This window comes from Mycteria americana, chromosome 4 (assembly GCF_035582795.1).
Source record: "Mycteria americana isolate JAX WOST 10 ecotype Jacksonville Zoo and Gardens chromosome 4, USCA_MyAme_1.0, whole genome shotgun sequence".
Lineage (NCBI taxonomy): Eukaryota > Metazoa > Chordata > Aves > Ciconiiformes > Ciconiidae > Mycteria > Mycteria americana.
Window position 1 is genome coordinate 36,923,907 of NC_134368.1, and position 21,150 is coordinate 36,945,056.

Below are 21,150 nucleotides of genomic sequence, written 5' to 3' on the forward strand. Positions count from 1 at the left end.
TTATTGATTACAGTGTGTCTTTACCCAATTAAGTTGTTTTTCCACTAAAGTTGAGCTTTTAGGGACCTGACTTCCCTCTCATTTTCCAGGAAAGAGAGTCTAGATTTCTCATTTTTGCTACTGAGTAATTATGTAAAATTATTTTAACTCCTGACTGTTAACTATGCTCAGTTTTGGGCCCCTCACCACAAGAAAGACATTGAGGAGCTGGAGCATGTCCAGAGAAGGGCAACAAAGCTGGTGAAGGGTCTGGAGCACAAGTCTGATGAGGGGCGGCTGAGGGAACTGGGGTTGTTTAGCCTGGAGAAAAGGAGGCTGAGGGGAGACCTTACTGCTCTCTACAACTACCTGAGAGGAGGTTGTCGAGAGGTGGGGGTCGGTCTCTTCTCCCAAGTAACAAGTGATAGGACAAGAGGAAATGGCCTCAAGTTGCGCCAGGGGAGGTTTAGATTGGATATTAGGAAAAATGTCTTCTCTAAAAGGGTTGTCCAGCATTGGAACAGGCTGCCCAGGGAGTCGCCATCCCTGGAGATATTTGACAGACGTGTTAGATGTGGTGCTTAGGGACATGGTTTAGTGGTGGACTTGGCAGTGCTAGGTTTACGGTTGGACTCGATGATTTTAAAGGTCTTTTCCAACCTAAATTATTCTATGATTCTATGTTGTTTTCACTTGGCTGTGCTTAAAAGAATAGGCATTTCTCAGTTCCCAAAAGATGAAGTGTAACAGGCTATGCATAAGCAGTAATTCCTGTGTGGATTCTGAAGCTTCTGTAACAGCTAGGAAGAAAATACTGGTGCATGAAATAGGGAAGGATATAAGGACCCTCATGCCTTGCAGGTTTTTTCTGTCATAACTTTATTCTCTTGGGCTGCTATCTCCTAATATATGAGGTCTGATTATATTGCTTAGTTGTGACAACTTTAAAAATATAAAAACTAAATCTGGTTTAACTATGATAATTCTTGCAAGACTTTTCAAGAAAATGGAAGTATATCACATGTCAGTTATATTCCTGCTCCTAATGAAATAAAATCAGTTTTTCAGGAATTACCAGAAATGGGTTTTTCTGCACGGATTATCTGAAGGAATATAGTTATAGACTGAAGAATTCACTGGTACAATGTGCATTCCTTCCAGGAAAGCTCTGCCTCTAGTTCATAAAGCATAAGTCCTTTAGTGAGTGTGCACCATGCTTTAAAAATGTAATTATCAAATGTTGTTTCTGTTTGAGTATGGCTGAAATGGTTCCCAAGTGAGGCAGCTAGTGCCATCGTGTTTACCCATATTCCAGTACAGATTCTATATAGGCTATTGCATACATTTGCACAGGGGTACAGGAGAATACTGACTGTCCATACCCTACTCTTGATAGTCTGCGAGTAGGCAGGTTCTTGCTCAGACTTGGATGGTACTTCCCCTGAGGCACATCGTTATGGTTATTTGTCTGAATTATTTCCACAGTTCAGAGAATCTTTCATTTCTACTGTTCATGCTGATTAGTGTAGATAATTGGAATGCCTGTTAGTGACCTGAGCTTATTTTTCACAAAAAAAAATGATTTTCCTTTCCTCAGTTCATTAATCAGTTATGTCAACATAGTGTTTTCAGTTATGAACTCAAAAGCCCTAAAGCTTTTGTAGTAAGCAATACCTTTTTAGTGAGCATCTACCTCATCAATATGCTCGAGAACACAATTTCTTAATAAAAATAAGGGAGTATAATAATTAGTAAGCTTTTACGGGTAACAGAGGCTTTAATTGTTAAACCTGGAAACAGATACTTTTGGCTCTTTGGACCAGATCTGTAGTTTATAATAATCACCACTAGAAGTTTAGTAAATATTGTAGGATTGAGCAGTTGAATACAGGGGTAGTTTAGTCCATGTTCTATGTACAAAGCCAAGGCAGGTGGAAATGTGGTAAATCGTGTGTACACGCTCTAATCATAGCTTGCTGTTAGTTTTCTTCAGCTTAAAATGCTGTTTCTGTTCCTGGATGTATTTCAAAATAAATGGAATGTGTGCAGGTAGTCCATCTCCATATGCTTGATCAAGGTCTAAATTCAAATACTGGCATCTGAGTTACTGGTCCTTTAGTATTTGACATAGGGCTCAACTGCATCCAGTCATAAAAGCTAAGGAGCAACAGCAGAAAGAGGAGATGAGGAGAAATCTTTTCAACACAGTTATTATGATTATTTCCTTGTAATACAGCAAGTATTTGTTTTTAACTGTAAAGATAATTAGTTTATTTTAAAACTAATTAATTTGGAAGTCAATATACATTAATTCATTTTTAAAACCTAGATATTACAAATCATATTTTTGAGAAGGGTAACATTCAGCATTTAGATGAAAAAAGCAAGTTGCCTGTTTATGACAAACTATGTTAGCAAATGTTGCTGCTTTCGTGGAGGCAATTTCAAGTACCAGAGACTTTTACAGCTGTTCTGATAAACACAATAGAGTTGTGATTTACATATTATGTAAGTAACTATAAAGGCTTCTGAAGCTTTGATTAATGTGCCTGAATTGTACAAATTATTAATATCTGGAGACAATTCCATTGCATGATGCACTTTTATTCATTTTGTTCATTATGTTCTATGAAGAGTCCTTTGATTTTTTTTTTAAAGACCTCTCTTTTCTAAGTTTCCTAGTGTAGTGCTAACTCTGATTTTCTTCTGAAACTTAGTGTTTAGATTTTTCTTTTAAGTTTCTGTATTCTTATCTGTGGTGATTGTAAGAATACCAGTGTTCATTTGGAAAAGAAATTCAATTTTTTCCTTTCTGTCGTTTGTGGCGGAGCTTAAAATGAGACCTAGAAAATACAAAATACAAATTGCTAAGAAACAAAGTTACTTTGTAAAACTGAGTTTTGAGTACTGCAGCTAGAATTATTGGTAGTATAATTAGTTCCAAGGTTATTTCCTTTTTGTTTTATTTTGTTTTAATTAAAAGGAACTGGATAGCACAAGATACCAGATATGTACCGAAGCCTTTGAACTGGTTTAAGCCTTGCTAATTCTATGTGGAGAACTGACAACAGTTGTTTGGTCTTAAGTGAATCCATTGGGTTGCCTCTGAAACATAGTTGGAATGATCTTTGTGCTACTTATGGTAGGGATTTCTTAAAGGACACTTATTTCCAGGTTGGCTGTCACTCTGCAGCGTACTTATCATAGGAACTGATTTTATGTGTAATTTTAGCTCATTAAGCTGTTGAGTGAAAGCATCTAGTTATCCAGTGTCGTGTATTTCAGCTCAATATAGCATTTGTCACGAACTTATGATGAATCTCAAGTTGTGCTCTTAAGGACTGACAGACATGTAGTACAAGCTGAAGAATGTCTTATAGCGTCAGTGAGATAAGCAGGTTAGTTAATCACTAGCCTAAACAAGTAAAACTCACAGAGACTGAATCTGATTAGCTTAGGTTCAGACTGTGCTACTACAATCAGAGCTCTTTTTCACAGCTTGAATCGTGAGATGAGTAAATTTGTGCTGGTCTGCAGTATGTAATCTAAGCATATTTTCTCTCCTGACTAAGGGCCAGTGGCAACTGGTAGCAACAAAGAATATCAGGATTTTTCACAAGGGTAAGGGTTATCTCTGGTACCTCAGAGTACCCTGTTTTTGTGAACCCTGTTTTAAGATTCCTTACCTGGCCTACATATTCTATAAGCTGCGTGAACAACCAACTGATTCTAGAACATGAGGACCCTTTTGAAATTCCCAAACATTTGCTTGGGTCTAGGAGTTGGGGGGAAGAAAGCAAGAAAAAAAAATCCTGAGGTTCAAAACAAAAATCTTTTGCCTTTCAGTCATATTCTAAAGCTCTGTAGAGCCTCAACCTAGTGCAAACAAACCATTCAAGCTCCCTTAGGGAAAAACCCTCCTGTCTCTGGTTTCTAGAATTCAGACATGCTCTTGGTTTTCTCTCTTTTTCTTCCCTAAATTGGGTTAAGGTAACTAGACCAAATCTTCTGTTGAGCTGAGTAGTTTGTGACATTGTGAAAATACAGGAAGGGTGTAAAAGATGAAGATGCTGAGTGCCTTATTCTCATACTCAGGAGCCATTTATCATGGGGACTTTAATATTAATGTGGCTTCCTGTGGAGTAGTAATTGACATTTTACCAGTTTCCAGTAACGTTTGAGCATACCATATGAGCATGAAGAAAAGAATACTTGCAGGGAGGTTACAGTTGTTAAAGGTTGTGCTCTTTATTTTTGAGTCACAGGAGTTACAAGGCCTAATGAACTGTTTATCTCAGAACTGGAATTATATTCCTACAATGAAGAATCCCTCTACTGAGGAAATACCTATGTTTTCTGCAGTTATACTGGGTATCCATTAGCCTGAAATGTGATTTTAACTGTGGTTGCTCAAATGCACTGAACACCTCTTCCTGTGCCTGCACCTAAAATGACAATTTCATCTGTCTTCCTTGGTGACATTCAGCAACAACTTTCTGGTATAGTTGCCTGATTTGTGTCCCGTGCATTATCACAATTCAGAAACTACTTTTTATTAATCCAAGTGAAGATTCTGGTACAGCTTGAGCTAGAAACTGCTCTCTGAATGTATGGCACAAATCCCACTTGCTTATTCTAAACTACTTGGAATGCCTTCCACCTGAGCAAGGGAGTGGGATGGGGCCCTATTGCTTGTATTGTGTCTTGAAATATCCTACTATCTCATGTGAAAATAGCTAATTTATCTTTCTAAGACTATGAAGGGCAAAAATACTTGTTTCAATATCAAGCTTCACCCCATGTATGTGATCACAAATTTTTAATTAATTTTTTTAGTACTTCAGGTTCAGAATTATTTAAAAAAAAAGGTGAAGGCACTGCTTCAACATCAGATGACCCCTTAAGGGTTTTTTTTCCTTAGGCACATCCTATTTGCTATGCTAGGGACTGCAATATTTTTTTTTTCTTAAAAGGCTTTTAACATACTTGTACAGATTAATCAAGAAGTGTTTAGAACTTGACTTTGTGATACAAAAAAGTTAGCAGCACAGCTGGTTAATACTGGGGATTCTGGTTTAGTAGAAAGTGGAGAGAAGAACTGTCTGAAACTTCCCCTGAATTTGACTTATAGTCAATCTTGACAAACATTTCATTCTCTGAAAGAGGCCTATCTTTGGTTTTCTGTCTAATGTAAATAAAAATAGAAGTGTAAATAGTGTTGGCTTCACAGAAGCAGTTTTTAGTACTTAATATTGTATTAACTGATTACACAAAAGGAAAATCTGGCTAGGACTGCTGTGGAATATTAAAGGCAGTCTTACTTTTCTAGATTATCTCTGTGGATTATATGCTTGCTTTGGCAATTAAGATAACCACCTGCAGATCACAAACATTTGCAACAGATGTAGTAAATTTAGGTTTTATCTTTGTTTATTATCACTTTGGTTAAATTGCTGTCTGCTTCTTTAAATATAAGGGCATTTCTTCTCCCCCCACATCTCAAAACAGTTGTCTTAGAATGCTTAACACTACATAATGGGACAGTGGTATTAATGTTTTGGAAAATCAAGAGTGCATCTTGAGTGTTTAGTAGGTCTGGTTTGTTTTTTTCTTTTTTTTTTCCTGCATAGAACATAGGTAATGAACTTTATTGACTCGCTGGACTTGCTTGGTTGATTGCTTCTTAAAGGAAATGAGGAATCGTTTTACTGTCAATAACACATAGTCACTCTGTTATTTGTCATGCCTTGTCTGCCCTCTTGCTTGCCCTTACAAAATGGCACTCCATTAAGGCTATCGCTGTTGTTGGGATACCAGTCATTCAGGGCTTTCCAGGGCATTGGACATTCCATACAACTTGATTAGTACAGCAGATGCCAAAGTAACTTCTGTTTAGTTTCTGTCAGTGCTGCAGTAACCCAACCTGAAGAATCACAGGATTGCAACATAACTGATGTTTAAAAGGGCCTCTGGAGACTGTCTAGTCCAATCCACACTGCCCAAAGCAGGTTGAGCTAAAGCAGGTTGCTCAGAACCATGGCCAGACAGATTTTGAGCATGTCCAAGGTTGGATATTCCACAACCTCTCTGGGCAACCTCCTCCAGTGTTCAATCACAATAAAGTTTTGTTATATTTAAATGGAATTTCCTGTCTTTCAATTTGTGCGTATTGCTTTGTTGTTCTTTCACTGGGATACCACTGAGAAGGCAAGGGAAAGGGAGACTGAGATGACTTTCAACCTCTGTGCTTTGACTAGCCACATTCTCTGCGACCATATACTCAGCCAGGTTAGCTTTGTTATTCTTCAAAACCATGCTTGTTACATTTATGTATTTTATTGGTCATTTACAAAAGCTATTTTTAATGTCTTAAATACTTCCAGTGCAGTGCTATCTGTCTTGTAGACTCAACTGACCATTTCATCCCAGTGATGCAGGCTTCATCTTTATGATGAAACACCTGCTTAAATTTGGTAACTGTCTCCAGTTTTTATCAAGAGCAATGCCTGTGCTGTAACGCAGAAGAATTCGTTCATCCAGTGTCATAGTGAAGACCATTACTACGTTTTCTAGTGCGGAGTCTAGGATGTAGATAATTGTGCATGTCATGAATCTGTTTTCTCATGGTAGGGTCCTGAACTATAGAGTTCTTTACAGTTAGCAAGATTGCAATGCTCCTGTCTAGCTACCTATGGGCACAATATGTAAACTAGGCTTTTATGCAAGCTTTGGCTGAATCCTGTAGCCTGCAACTTTCAATCTGGAAGATAACACTTTATACAAGTGAACAAAGTAAATGGTGAAAATTAACATGTATTTCTAACCTTAAAATTTTCTACAATAATGAGTACACTGAAACCAACTATACTGAAAACAACCACCTATAGATACTATAGGTGACTAATTTACATCTGTGTGTAGTATGTGTTCCTTTTAGCGTGTGGCTAACATCTAAGTGGCTTCAGCATATTAAGAACCAACAGTAGAACAAAAGTGTAAGTAAGTGGAATAGAAAATGCTATTAAGGAAGTTCCTTTTAAAATTGAAAAACTGCATTTAGTAAACTGATTTCAAATTGTTTTAGCAAGAATATTGGATATATTTGGTTATGGTAGAGCTGGTAGGCAGTTACAATGCCTTCTCTTCTACTGACTTTCAAGGTAGGGACTGTAAATTTTATGTTGTACTTTTTGAGATTACACACTGTATAAAAAATAACAGCAAAAACCTAAAAGCCAACAGAAACCTTGTATCACCCCAGGAAACCTTAGAGATGGACCTAGCAAATGATAAAATGGGTGTGCTGCTGTAGTGATGTATTTTGTCCCTGAAATCTAACTTGCTGTTTTGGTGCAAGTGAATGTTGTATATCACATCCAATAACTAAGTAAAGAGAATTAAGATTTAATATGGATGAAGGCTGAAAGAACAGTGCAATTTGGCCTTCTGAAAAATGCAGTCCACTTCATCTTGTGTTATTCCAACTAACTTCGTTGGATTTCTCACATTATCACTGAGGCAATCGCACACAGAAATACACCCACGTTTTCAGACATGGGTGGTGTTTTCAGGATTGGGAGTGGAGAAGCAGAGCTGCTGCCATGCCAATGACTACCTGCTGTGAAACCTGGCATGCATTTGCCTTCATTCTTGGAACTGCTTCTGTAAAAACTGTGCTTCTGAGAATGGCAGGAATGAGCTGCTCAGCCAGGAATGCTGATTTGCCCAGCATAGTGATATACTCCCTAGAAAAGCTGCCTTTCTTTAAGGGATGCAGATTAACACAGATAAGAATCTCTAGTAAGCCATCTAATACCAGTTGTCAGTTATTCACTTAAATATTTATCACATGAAAATGCAACACACTTTGCATAGTCAAAATAAAACAGTGAAAAGTGAAAAGAAGCTGCTGTGTCAAAAGGTCTGACATGATGATGGACCTTTCGGACCTACACAGTGAAATTTCAGTCCTACAAAGTTGCTGGGTATTTCTCTATACATGCTGACTTCCCTCAATTCATGTTAACTTCACTAGGTATAAAGGATATTTGTCTTAAGTCGAACATCCAAATAGCCTGATGCTATGCAAGGCAAAATAGGTCCTATCTGTGTTCATATGAGTCATCATTTGAGCATAAACAAACACAGATTTTTGTGCACTTAATATTTGTATTTCAGTGTTCTGAAATGCGTATATTCTTTTAAAAATATGGTTTGAATGGTATAATGTCACTGTGTGGTAGCGATTATTGAAAACCTTCAGGATTGCTTAATTTCCATGTGCATCTCAGCACTAATTCTTAAAATATTAACGTGATTGGAGGGGAGCCACAGTGATCCATCTTGACTGAGGAAACTGCTTAACACATGCCATGTCAGTATTCTGGTTTACAATGCTAAGCCATAGACAAAGGAGTCTTGGCCTTGATTTCTGGTGATCACTGGTCAGAGCTACCTGTCATAAACTAGGACTTCAGTAATCCAATTACGTGAGTGGAGATAAGAATCCATGGTCAGGGCTGTTTCCAGCTGAGGAAAGGCTTTTCCAATTTTTATGGCTTTTGCCATAAAATTCATTACTGAAAAATCATAAGTAGACATCTTTGTGATGGATTGTACCAGTGTGTGTATCGTAATCATAATACTGGGAATCCTGTTGCCTCAAGTCTGTAGAAGATGGAGCTTTTTTCTCATGATGTTGTTGCTTTATTACTTTACACTGGCAACACAGAGCTCCTGAGGGGAGCTCCTGTTAAGCAGGACTAACTTTAGCTACACACTTCAGGATTTTTCTAGCAATGTTTTACATGTATTTTTTCACTTTCAGATTATTTTAACTATTATCAGACTATTTTAACTCAGACTCAAGGCTGGCTAGGTTGAAATAATCAGTGAGGGGGTAACTTACCTTTATGCTGCAAGTTGTTCAAAGATCAAAGATTTTTTGCTAGACTTTCCCAAGCATATTCTGTTCCCTGAAGCACAGAAAGGTACAGTGCATACAAGATAAATGCTATGTATTAATGATGCTCGGCAAAACCATTTGGTGTGCTAGAAATCATAATAGTAAAAGCTTTGTTGCATCTTAGTTTTCTTACCCTTAACAGCTGCTGTACTACCTGAAAAAAAGGAATTATAGTTAAAATTCTCTGTAATTTCTTATAACTAAACATATTTGTCTTCTGTTAAGGCTTGGGTCCTACCTCTTGAGGGGAGCAGGGGGGCAAGAAAGTGAGTTAATTGCTTTAAAGAGAAGAATTAAATTCAGAGCTGAAGTTTAATGTTCATTTTCAGCTCATTCTGAGTGTACAAGCTCTCCCAAAAACGAGGTGGTGATTCCTTATACAGTAGGTAAGTGATGAAAAATACAAATCCAAATACACTCACTGATTTGAAGTGATTAAGTTAATCTGGTTTTGTGATGTTTCAGTTCATGTCGTCATCGCTTTATTAATACATTTAGATTGAGTTCTTTCAGATAGTCTAATGGATTCATACAGTACAGAGTGCAATGGCATCCTTTTTTTACAACAAAGACTTAATATGCAATTGTTATACAGACCAAATACTCTCCCCATTTACGGTTAGTTCTTGAGCTACAAGTGTTGTGAGGGAATTAATTTTTTTTCTACATCTTCAGTCAATCAATGTATTTAACTGCAGTAATACCTAGACCAACCCCACTACTTTGAATTGTACCTCTTGTTATATACTATTTAGAAAAAGGGTAAATGCTTGCACTGGCTAAGGACAGATAGGATTTTGCACAGATAGGAACTGGGATGGTATTAGACCTGTGGGATGTTTTCTGTCATCATGCAAATCTGACCGTAACTGTAGCTTTCAATCTCATTATGGCATAAGACCTAGCATTTTTAGAAAACAAATGTCCTGGTAAGATGTGGAAGTGATCCAGAATAAAAATGGTACCTTACAGTATTACTTTTACAAGTATCTTTCATAACTCCCACCTGTATAACATTACCATTATGAATGCTGGGTACCCAGTGAATGCTTTTCATTGTACTAATAATCCAGATTTTTTTAGTGGAACTGTAAGTGTTTCAAGTGTGTATGTAATGATATTTAAGATAATTAAATTATCTGTTTGGAAAAAGGCAAACTTATTTCTAAGTATGTTTTAGGATTGCATCAGCTTTCAGTTATGCCACAGCTTTTTATAGCTTGACTTGTGCTAATGATCTCATTCTCTTAACCTGATGATAATAATAATGGAATCCCTTGATTAACTTGACTGGCAGCTCATAACTGATATGGTGGTTAAAATTAACAGCAGTGCAAGAAGTTGCCACCCTGTGCTTTGTCATACCTTATACAACCAAATAACTAGAATAGGATGATAATCTGATTAAAAAAAAAAAAAATCATTGGAGAGTGTCATAATAAGGCTGTGTACAACTTCTTTAGAAAAAAAATCTGTGTTTTGTTATTCATAACACTTAAAAACAAGTGAGGCAGATCCAATACAGACAACGTGACCAAAAATACCACCAGACTTCTCTCCACAGACCATATATAGTGCAGACAAGAGAAGCAGTACTGCTTTCAAGGATAGCAGGGCTCCCCTGAGAGGGAAAAGACTGGACAAATTTATTTGTAAAGAGAAATTTTAGAATTGGTACACTGAGATCTGGATAACTCCTTTAAAGCAGGTAAATGGCTTTAGAGATCTTGAACTACTGTCTCTTTGGCTGACTACTGTTAGCTTAGTTTAAGTCGACATAGATGGGGAAAGGTTACCGTGCTGTTACGAGTTCTTCAGGCTGACTGCTACTCTGAAGTCTGTCCTGTCCTGTTTCGCACCCCTTCCCAACCAAAAGAAACCAACAGGCAAAACTTGTCAAATTGGTAAGATATCTGGTTGTATTTCTGTATTCGCTGCAAGCTTTGAGATGCTAAAAATGTAAGTGTAAGAATATAACTCTATAGACAGTTTATTAGGATGGAACCAAGTTCTTGTTAAAACAGACAAGGCACTATGAGAAGAGTTTGTTATGGCTAATCTTTTTAAAGTGCTTTTCTGCACTTGAATTTACTTTTGACCATCAATTCTCTATAGGAAGATGCCATTAAGGAGAGCAGAGACTCTTCAATAGCTTCTAATAACTGGCAGAAGGGATTTTAACTGCATCATCAGCTAGTCAGCTATAGTCTAAGCATCCTTATAGCGCTATGTAAATCAGCATGAAAATATGAAAGGCCGATATGATGGTATCCTTTTACAGTAACTGGAAGACCTACAGAGGAATGTAAATGGAAACACTGATTTATCTTGCTGAAATGGTGCTCAGAGGAATTTTGTGAGAGGTTAAAGATAAACATCAATTAACACAATTCTGAAGTGTGTGAAACTTGAAGGTACTAAAACTAGTGCAGGGCTTCTGCAGAAATTCAGAATAAGTCCTTTTGAGTTTAGCATATCAAACACTGACTTCTCATGATACGGTTTTCTATACACTGATCTAGCTGCTTACCCAGTTAGGGCTCCTACCTACCACTTAAACAAATGTTAGTGCTAATTCTGGCATCTCCTGTAGGTGGGAGCCCTAGCAGTAGAAGGGGCTGAGTTGTTTTTCTGTTCGCTTCCAAAGTATGCTCTTAGCAAGCCAGTCTTTCAACAGACTATATATAAATTAAGCTGATGAGTCTCAGAAATGTACATATCACTTTGTCTGTAGACCTTCAATGAATGCTAAATCATTGACAAAGTGTGAAATTGGAACTTTTCATCTAAAAAACTGGGAGTCTGCTCATTTGTTTGGAATGTACAGTACGTGATTATATAACTTGCTGAACAGGTGACATCACTGATGACCAATCCAAAAAACTACACTTTTGACTTTGATTTCTATTTGTAGTATTCCAAGTATTCCATCAAAGATGAGACTATACATTTGGCTTTGTGTTTTTATGGTAGTATTATCAACATTAACTGCCTTAGTGTTTTTGAATACTTCTGATTCTGGCAGCAAAAGTGCTATAAAGTTTTGACACTAAGTTCTGACTGCAGAAGAATTTCAAGAGGAAAAGGTAGGAAAATTTTTCAAGTACCTGTTCACTAGAGTCTGAGTGCTTGAGGGCAGTATCATCCTTTAGCTCAGCTGATGTGTAATGGACACATGTTCCTCAAGATGTGGCTAGTAATGAATGGATGCTTTTCTTAAACATCTAGTGTTCTAAAAGAACATCAGTGTGGGCAAGCTACAGTAAGTGATAAGAAAATAAATTATTCAGTAAAGCCATCTCTTCAAAAGCTTGGAATTTTATTTGACAGACTTTGGTTTCCTTGAAAATTCCTTATGTTTATCACTAAATTTCATGCTGCTGTCACTTAACCTTCTAAACACTACAGCTTTCCACTTGTTCAAGGACCACAGTAACAGATTCAGAGTTCCTTATGAGGTGGGCATGCATTATCACTCAAACTTTATTCCCTCCTTGTAGAATGCCTGCTGGAGTCCTTAAGCCAAGAAACTAGCTCTGAATATTTTCCAGCTCTCACTGGAAGTGTTAGAAGGGCAGCCGGGTGCTGTGTTTCTGCGTTTCTGACTCTCAGCGGTGTTCTCAAAGTGTACATATTACTGCTTTGTAAATCTTCAAGTTCTCAAAGCAGATGCTTATAGGCAGACTTGGTCACTGGGGTCCTGCTGGTGGAATCTAGGGCACAATCGTGTTATTCGTAGAATATGAAAGCGTAGAGATGGTATGGCTATACTCACACTCCATACATTTTGTGCAGGGTCTGCTAGCTGTTCCTATTCAGGAAATAAGGAGCAAAGAGCTCATTGTTAGGAGGTACAGTGATTTCCTTGGCCTTCCTACGAGTGCATCTGAGACAAAAAGCTTTATCTCTTTCCAACAGAATTTATCTCCAACTTAGCCTAGTTGTTTGGTACATGATCTTTCTCCTATCATTTGCCTGTCCTATGTGATAGGGTATTGCTGATGCATAGACAACAAACCATTTTGATGTGGCTTTATCCGTAGCAATTGATATGCTTCAGGGTAGTAGTTAAAGAGTCCTGATAACTGTAGTGCAATTGTCTAGAGGATCCTCTGGCAAAATGCTTGCAACTGCCTCAAAGATAGTTAATTCTCTTGTAAACTTAGGTTTTCAGTTACTGCACAAGAGCTAAGTGCAAGTTCTCAGCATTTTGAAAATTATCTTGCATCGCTATTGAACGCTAGACCAAGCTTTAGTTGGAGCCTTGGGAACGCACGTTTATCCACCTAGTATTCCCTTGAAAGGTGTTAACTGTCCAGAATCAGAGTAACTGCTCTGTTCAGAGTTGTTATCAGTAATTCAATTGTCGCTGTTAATTACAATTAAAGGTTTTTATCATGAGCTATGAATGTTCACACAGCTACTCTAGTTGAACAGAGATTGCACTTAGTACTCTTAACACAAATCCTGACGCCTTATGAAAACATCTGTAATGCATAAGGTCTTGACCTTTCTTTTAATACATGCATCAGATATGACTATCAGTGTAACTTCTGTCTCTATCGCTTCACCTATTTCTGCTACCAGCTCTTATTAATAAAGGTATAGAAAATGTAAAGCAAAATATAAAAATACTGGAGAAGAATCGTGAAAATCATGGCCACTTCTAAATCACTTAAATTTTTTTACATATCACTTCATAGTGAGACATGTATGTTCACCTGTTCACTTACTAACTGTAGCCATTTCTTTGGAAAATGAATGTCTATGAAGTAGTAAAAGGGTTTGCTGTTTAAAATTTAGCTATGTGATTACTGAATGTTGTCCTGAGGTTTCTTGGCACTTTGAAAATTAATTATACTATTACTCAGGAGATGAAATGACTAGAACTTAAGGGCTTTAATGAAAAGTTTTGGAAAACAAAACAAACAAACAAAAAAGCCAAACCCAAGCCTGTCTGATTATTTCAACAAGGTACCCTTTAAACCTTTGCTGCTTTACATTTTTATTTCAGTAGGACTTACTTAAAACAAGGACCTCATGGCAACGCACAGCTTTGGAATGATTTTTTTCCTCCTCAAATTTCTAACTTCTGCCTAAATTCTAAATCTGAAAAAGGTAAATTTTCAGCTTTATGCAGTGAACATCTGCCTTCCACAGGCTCTTGGAAAATGCTTTTCTCATAGGGAAAAAATCATCACCATACTATCACTTTCAGATTCTTCTCTATGCTGTGAATCATGCTTTTCATATTCTTTTCCTTTCAAGAAATTCTTTTCCTTTCAATAAAAAAATTAGATTCACCTACATTTACTTTGGGGACTCTGTGATTACAGTCAGAACGAAAACCTCAAGTGTACCTTAAGTACTTGTTAAAAATAAACTATATTAGTAATTAGCTGTAAGTGAACATCTAGTGCAGAAGCACTGAAAATAATTGGCTGTGGAATGTGTTTTTCATTGCAATCTACAAAAATATGCTGAACAAAGGATGAAACTGAAATTCTCTTTTTGTGTTTTCTTAAGAATGTGTCACTGCCACTTGTTTTCTTGATACCACAGTTCTTAAAAGTAAATTGTCTGACAAGAAACAATGTGTAAACAGGCAACTGAGATTTGTCTTTATTCAAAGCCTGTGAGTCATTCCATAGGCAGTAAAATTTTCATTCTCCTTGAATTTTATTTTCATATCTATTTGCATCCCTTGTTCTTCATAGCACTAATTATGAAGTCTCACTTTCCAATTGTGTAGCAGATTATTCTAGTTGGGAATACTAGATGTTGGGGGAAAGTTCAACTTCCACTGCTGTCTTTTTATGCTGACAAAGCCTTGGCCACTCTGCACCAACAAGGCTACAAAATGTTTTTTTTTTAAAGCAGAAGAGTGTTTTAGTTTTTCTGAACTGTTACAGATTGTTTCACGTGGTTGTAAGTAGATCTTTTAATTTGCAAATAAGTTCTGGATTAACACAGAGAGAAATAAAATAAGCTTACAGGCCTTATGTATCAGCTTTACTGTTCTGTAAATGCACAAAAATCAGATGATCTAGCCTAGCTTAGACCATTTTGATAGAGTGGTGTTTAATCAGTGGGAAGAGATGAATAAGTCTGGGTAGAACATGTGCGTCCTGAATGCTAGACTGCTTTCTTCAAGAGTGACTCTGGCTGTGGTCCCCAACCTTTTAGAGCTTTCCTGGCATAACAGTAAATGATCTGGAATTATACAGCGCGGTTCAAGTCCTAAAGCTGTAATACGGCTGACCTCCTCTTAACTTGATAATTACTTTTGCCTTTGCAGTGAAAAGGTGGCAGTGTGTTGGAGTACTGTCATGTGCTTTGCTGCTGCCATTAGCAGAAGAGTCAGTACTTGGGTTTGCACTCTGCTGCCAAACTGAAGGTGAGCACTGACTGTACAATGGTTTTCTCCTTGCCCTTCTGGAATGCTGAGAAGGGGCGGAGAAAATAAGTGGTTCCTGTTTTCTGTGCATGGGAAAAGGACCTGTACAGGTTAGAGGTGGAGAGAGATAATATGCCCTATGTTTTCCTTCTGTATCCCTGAATTTAGAGTCAGTTTGCGGATTTGCACATTGGAATGGGAACGGGGAGTGCAGCCTACGGTTAACTGTATAAGTGCAAAGTGGCTATGTGCTCCTAACTGGGGAACTGGATTCTGTTTCAGTTTGGACCAGAATACTGCAAATACTATAGTTCCATCTCCTCACACATTTTCAAAACTCTAAGCTCTTGTTTCATTTAGAAGCTTGAACATTTCTTCGGTTTTGACCTTGGCCAATGAAAAAAACCCTTGGTACTTGTAAAAGTGATAGTGTGTTCAGAGTTTCTCTATTTAAAAAAGTACACCACTGGGAGGAGGAGATAAGTCATCAAGCTTTCTGATAACTCAATAAATAATTAAAAAGCAGGAAAATATCAGCAATTCTCCTCCAGACGAAAATTTAATAAGATGTCTCCATCTGTTGCATACTTACTTTAGTCATGTTGAATATAAAGTCAGGTTTATTGACTGTACATCAGAGCTTTCAGGTTGGAAGTTGAAAAACAAAGAGCTGCCACTGGAAGCAGCGATGGTTTTAGAGGCAAGCAACTGGGACTATTGATTAAGGCCTTGGCCAGGATGAAGAGGTCTGCTGGCTGAAAGAGGTAATAGTGCAAGTCATGTATCTCACCGTGTAGACTGATGGAGGGACCTGAGGTTGGCACTGGTATAATGTCAGATCATAGGAACTATCTGGGGAGGTGGACAGAAAAATGGTAAAAGATGAAGGAAGCTGAGATTTTTCAATGTGGCAGTCATTGACCCATAAGATGACTTTGGGGCACATTGCTTGCCTACACTTGCTTACCCGCCTCAAAAGTGTCAGTATTTGTTGTCTTTGAAGTGCTTCTCCATTGTGCTAAAGATGCAAAGCACCTAAGCTGAAAACAGTGTTCAAATGTTTTTCAGCTCCAGGTATTTTGAAGTTACTGAAAATCTCTGTCTGTAGAAATCTTGAGCTGTATTAATACTAGCTAGCTACAAAAACTGGCTGAATACATGTTAAAATTGAGTTCCAGACAGTGATAGCCAGTCTGAAAATGATATCTTAAGGTTTACGTATGTTCTAGATACATTCATATAGCATGTATTTTCACATCTAGTGAAACCCTTACATAGGATTGGTAAATTGAGTGCTACTAAGTTTAGCCTGGCTCTGGCGAATTGCATACTTAACAACTGGCTTTGTACTTTAAGAAATGTTATAGAAGCCTTGTACCTTCATCCTGATTGTCATCTCTTGCCATAAAATTTAAAGTCAAGCTTTTCTGTTCATTTCTGGCACTGAGACATCTCTTTCTCTCTGTTCCTGAATGAAAGACAAGCTATTGAGAAAGGATACCAAGCTTTTCTTCTTGCTTGTCCTGTTTTGTGGCCCCCAGTGAAGAGGAGGTGTACTAACTTCCTCCTTGTTCTGATACATTCCATAGAAACCAGATAACTCATTGCCAATTTCGTACTTTTATGGGTGAAGTTACAGGCCTGTTGCAAAACAGTAGTGCACACTGTGCCACTGTCCTATAGCCAGAGCCAGAAATAATTAACTTTTTTGCCTTTTAACCTTTAACATTGCTATACTGGAATTAAACGTAGTTACTCTACTTAATAAGCATGAGAGTGCTGTAGCTTCCAATAAGCAATGAAAATGCTCTAGCCACACGTGGTCAGTTGTAAATTAAAAGGAGCATAGGTTTTTTCAGTTTGCTGTTGCAGTTATTGAGATTTGCCCTTAAAAATGCTTGTGGATTGATTCACAAATATCTTTGAGTCTCTGCTGAGGAGAACTAAGAAAAGATGTAGTGTTTCCTTTCAGGAGTATCATTTTGCAAACTGCTGCTTACTAACTTCTGCAAAAACAGGAGCCGGAGTTCAGTGTGCTTTGTGAAGTCTGAGCAGCGCAATTACGCGGTGTACTTGAGCAAGAAAGGAAGGGAAGTTGACAACCATTATGCACCAGGACTACTAGTGCGCATAATTATTTTTCTCCCTGTTTCGCTAGCCTAAAGTCTTGCTAATCAAAACCATCTTTGTTATCTGGAGGGCCCAAGTCTTTGATTTTTCCCTAACAAAAGGTATTTTTAGAAATATGGCACTAAAACATTTGAGGAAACTAGACATTTTCCCCAGAGCTGCTGCTCTGGCATGAAACTTTTGTAGTATTACTTAAAGAATTTCGGAGAATGGAAATGCCCAGATGGCTGTTATAATTCCCTGGACACACCACTCCTCAGCATCAAGAAGAGTGGTGGTGTCAGGGTTCTCCACTGTAGTCTCTCAGTATTGTTTGAGTACTGAAGGTATGTATAGGCAAAAGCTGGAGCTGACAGCATTTAAACTAACCACTGCAGAACTGCCTAGCATAACTGCAAATTAACTGTTTATGCTCCAAAACAAAATTCAGTCTATACATAATCTTTCTGCAGTACCTTAATAACTGACTAGAAAACTGCCAAAAAAATCATTTTGCAATGAGTTTCGCATGTATTATAATGTATATGTCCAAAATTACATAAATGGAAATCCCACTTAATTTCTTATGCTGTTTCATGTAAGGATTTCGTTAGGAAAAGCTAACTTGTTAAGTAAGGGTATATGGACATAGGGATTTCTTCCATTCGCATAGTTCTGAAACTAAAATTGAAGCCAATGCTATTTGGAATTGAGTTGCCTCATCCCTGTAAACTCCACTTTCTGGAAAGCCAGTAAGTGGATCTCAAGGGGTGGAATTTTCATTTCACTTAATGCACAGCAAACTCCTCAAGGGACATACTAAATAGCAAACAATTCTTTTTCTTGGAACACTGAGTATCCTGGTAACAAATCAGTTATCAAACAAGATGTATCTGATCTCAGTTTGGGTTTTTCAGCAACAATAATAATTACAATATGATATGACAGTTTTCATCTTTTAAAGGAGTGTTTCCTGAAGCTCGCAAGCAAATTCCCAAATTTTTGAGGTATTTTAGTTTCTGAAACTACACAGTCTGTTCTCTGTTTTCCAGATATTTTGACACAGCTGTCTGTCTTATACATTCTATATGCAGTTTTTGTTCAAACTGGGGTTTATTGTATCAAAAAATTTAAAATACGCGTCCTCTAGAAACTGAAGACTTTCTGAGGGAGTTCAAAACTCAGCTGGAATTTTGTGATGTAGGTGCTTTTTTTAGCTATTCAGATGCAGAGAAGATCGTACTACCCAGTCACCTAGTAGGTATTTAAACAGTAGTCTTTATTGACCTTTTTTTCAGCATTGCAGATATCTAGTGTTACACTATCTAATGTCTTACAATTTACCTATTTTAAAAAGGCATCTGCTGTGCTGTGTTGTTGAACGTTGCCAAGTTTGATTGCTAGCCAAGGCCTGTTTATCCTTTAGTCACTGATGGTTTCGTGACTGTGCTCCAGAGATGTGACAGATAATCAGCTGCCTCATGCAGTTGGTAAAAGGTAACCCTGACCTTTCCTACAAATAATTAGTGTCAATTATACTCCCCACCTACATCCTTTTCTACACCGTGGGGAAAAAGAAACAACATCATGCTTTTCCTTATTTTGTTCTGGTGACATAAGTAAAATTAGCAGCCCAGTGCCAGAATTTTCTGCATAATTCCAGAGTACTGAATTATATCGGGTGGGAAACTACTGTGGATTTTGGTTTTTAGGTATTCTACCTCTTGCATAAATGTTAGGGTACTGATTTCTAAAAGGAAAAGGTACTTGAAAGAAAATCCAGATGAGGAACAAATCAACTGAAGTGGTCTTGGGTAGATGTTGACTTTCCCTGTTGATTATTGGCACAACACTTGAAAATTACTTTTACACCAAATCAAGTATTTGAAAATAGTATACTGAACTTACTTCACTTCATGGACACTAACTGGGTAGCTCTGAAGATCCCAAGAGTGTTGTTAACACCCTTGTGAAACTTCACTTCAGACGGGTCTTTCCATGACGTTTTCTTTTCATGATAAGCAAGAAAGTCTTTGTGATCCTATTCTTGAAAAAGTCAGTTGCAAAGGGTAGAAGTCTGGCACTTGTGATTCTAAACTCCTTTGGCCATGTCCCTTGCCGTGTGTGAGGATGAAACTGGATGCATACAGCTGTACTAAGTGGCTAAATAACTTGAAATTGGATTTTGCCTCCCAAGTAACTTTTATGCAGTCGAAAATTCTGAGGTTGTACTATGCATCAGATGTAGCCTGGTGTAATATAGAAATCTACGGTTCATAATGTTTTTCTGCCGTTGCTGCAAAAGCCATTTATTAAGTCTGGGCAGCACTTAAATTACAAACTCATGTTGTTGTTTCATTTCTCAGAAATGGTGATAAATGGGATAATTGTATACAGAGGTTTAGTTTTTCAGGTGGAGGGGTTCAACTGGATATTAAAACAGTTGGGGTCTATGCCTGTCACAATTTACTGTGAAAGAGACCGATTAAGGCTTTCGTCTAGCAGAATTATAGTTCCATACCAAACACTTTTCCAATGCTAAATATTATTTCTAGAATGGATATTATCTTCCTTTGTCTTCCGTAAGCTCAATAAGTATAAATTCTCTCTTTTGCTTGTATTTTTTATGGAAAGGCCAATTATATCAACTGTCTCAGCTGCACGGACAAGGATGTTATAAAAAGGGAAGCATTGCAAACCAGTTGGATCATCTGATTCAGCTTAGTGCAATGCATGCTGCTGCTTATCTACTGTATCCTGTCTTTCCTTGGAGTCACATAAGTCATTTATTCTGACCAAGGAGGGAGATAACATTGGACACTGCCTTTGATAGACAGTGGTGAGCACACGAGGCACAACTGCATCAACTGGTAGTGTACTGTTCCTCTTGGGTTTAGCCTGCTAAAGAGTTGGGAGACAGGCTGTCAAGTATCAGGGGTGTTTTACTGTGCTGTTTTTACTCTTTCACTCTTATTTTGTTAGTAGGGTAGTTTCATTGGATCTTGACTCCTTAACAAGTGATACTTCTTGTGATAAACTGTGTAAGTTCATCAGTCCAAACCTCAGATCATCAGTTGGTAGGCAGTATCTGCTTTTAATCTGTATGTGGTGCTGTCCTTTAAAATCCTCACACTGTTTTTTGCCCTGCTTCAAAGTGTATTAGTTGCTATGGAAACAACATCGGTGTTATGAGCTTCTAAATCTTGAATACATTTGAGTCGTCTTGTTTTCTTTCCTCCTGTGTGTGAATACAGTTGTTCTTATCCTCCCACACTACATCTGCAGCTTGTTTCAGAAAGTGATGCTGAGCAAACTCTTCACTGCTACCTCCTTAAAGTTAAATGCTAGGAGATTGTAATATCCGAACATGATATTGGAGATTCTGATATTGCCTTCCATGTTTCTGCTATCTGAGCCTGATTCTATTTGGAGAAATCAAAGTTCTAAATCTTTGTGCCAGAGAAGAATAAATACCAATATTAATTGAAAAGCAAAATGTTGGGCAATTGTTTTTTGCTGTATCATAGAATGGTTGAGGTTGGAAAGGACCTCTGGAGATTTTCTGGTCCATTCCCCCTGCTCAAGCAGGGCCACCTAGAGCCAATTGTCCAGCATGATGTCCAGAAGGCTTTTGAATATCGCCTGTGACAGAGACTCCACAACCTCTCTGGGCAACCTGTGGCAGTGCTTAGTCACCCTC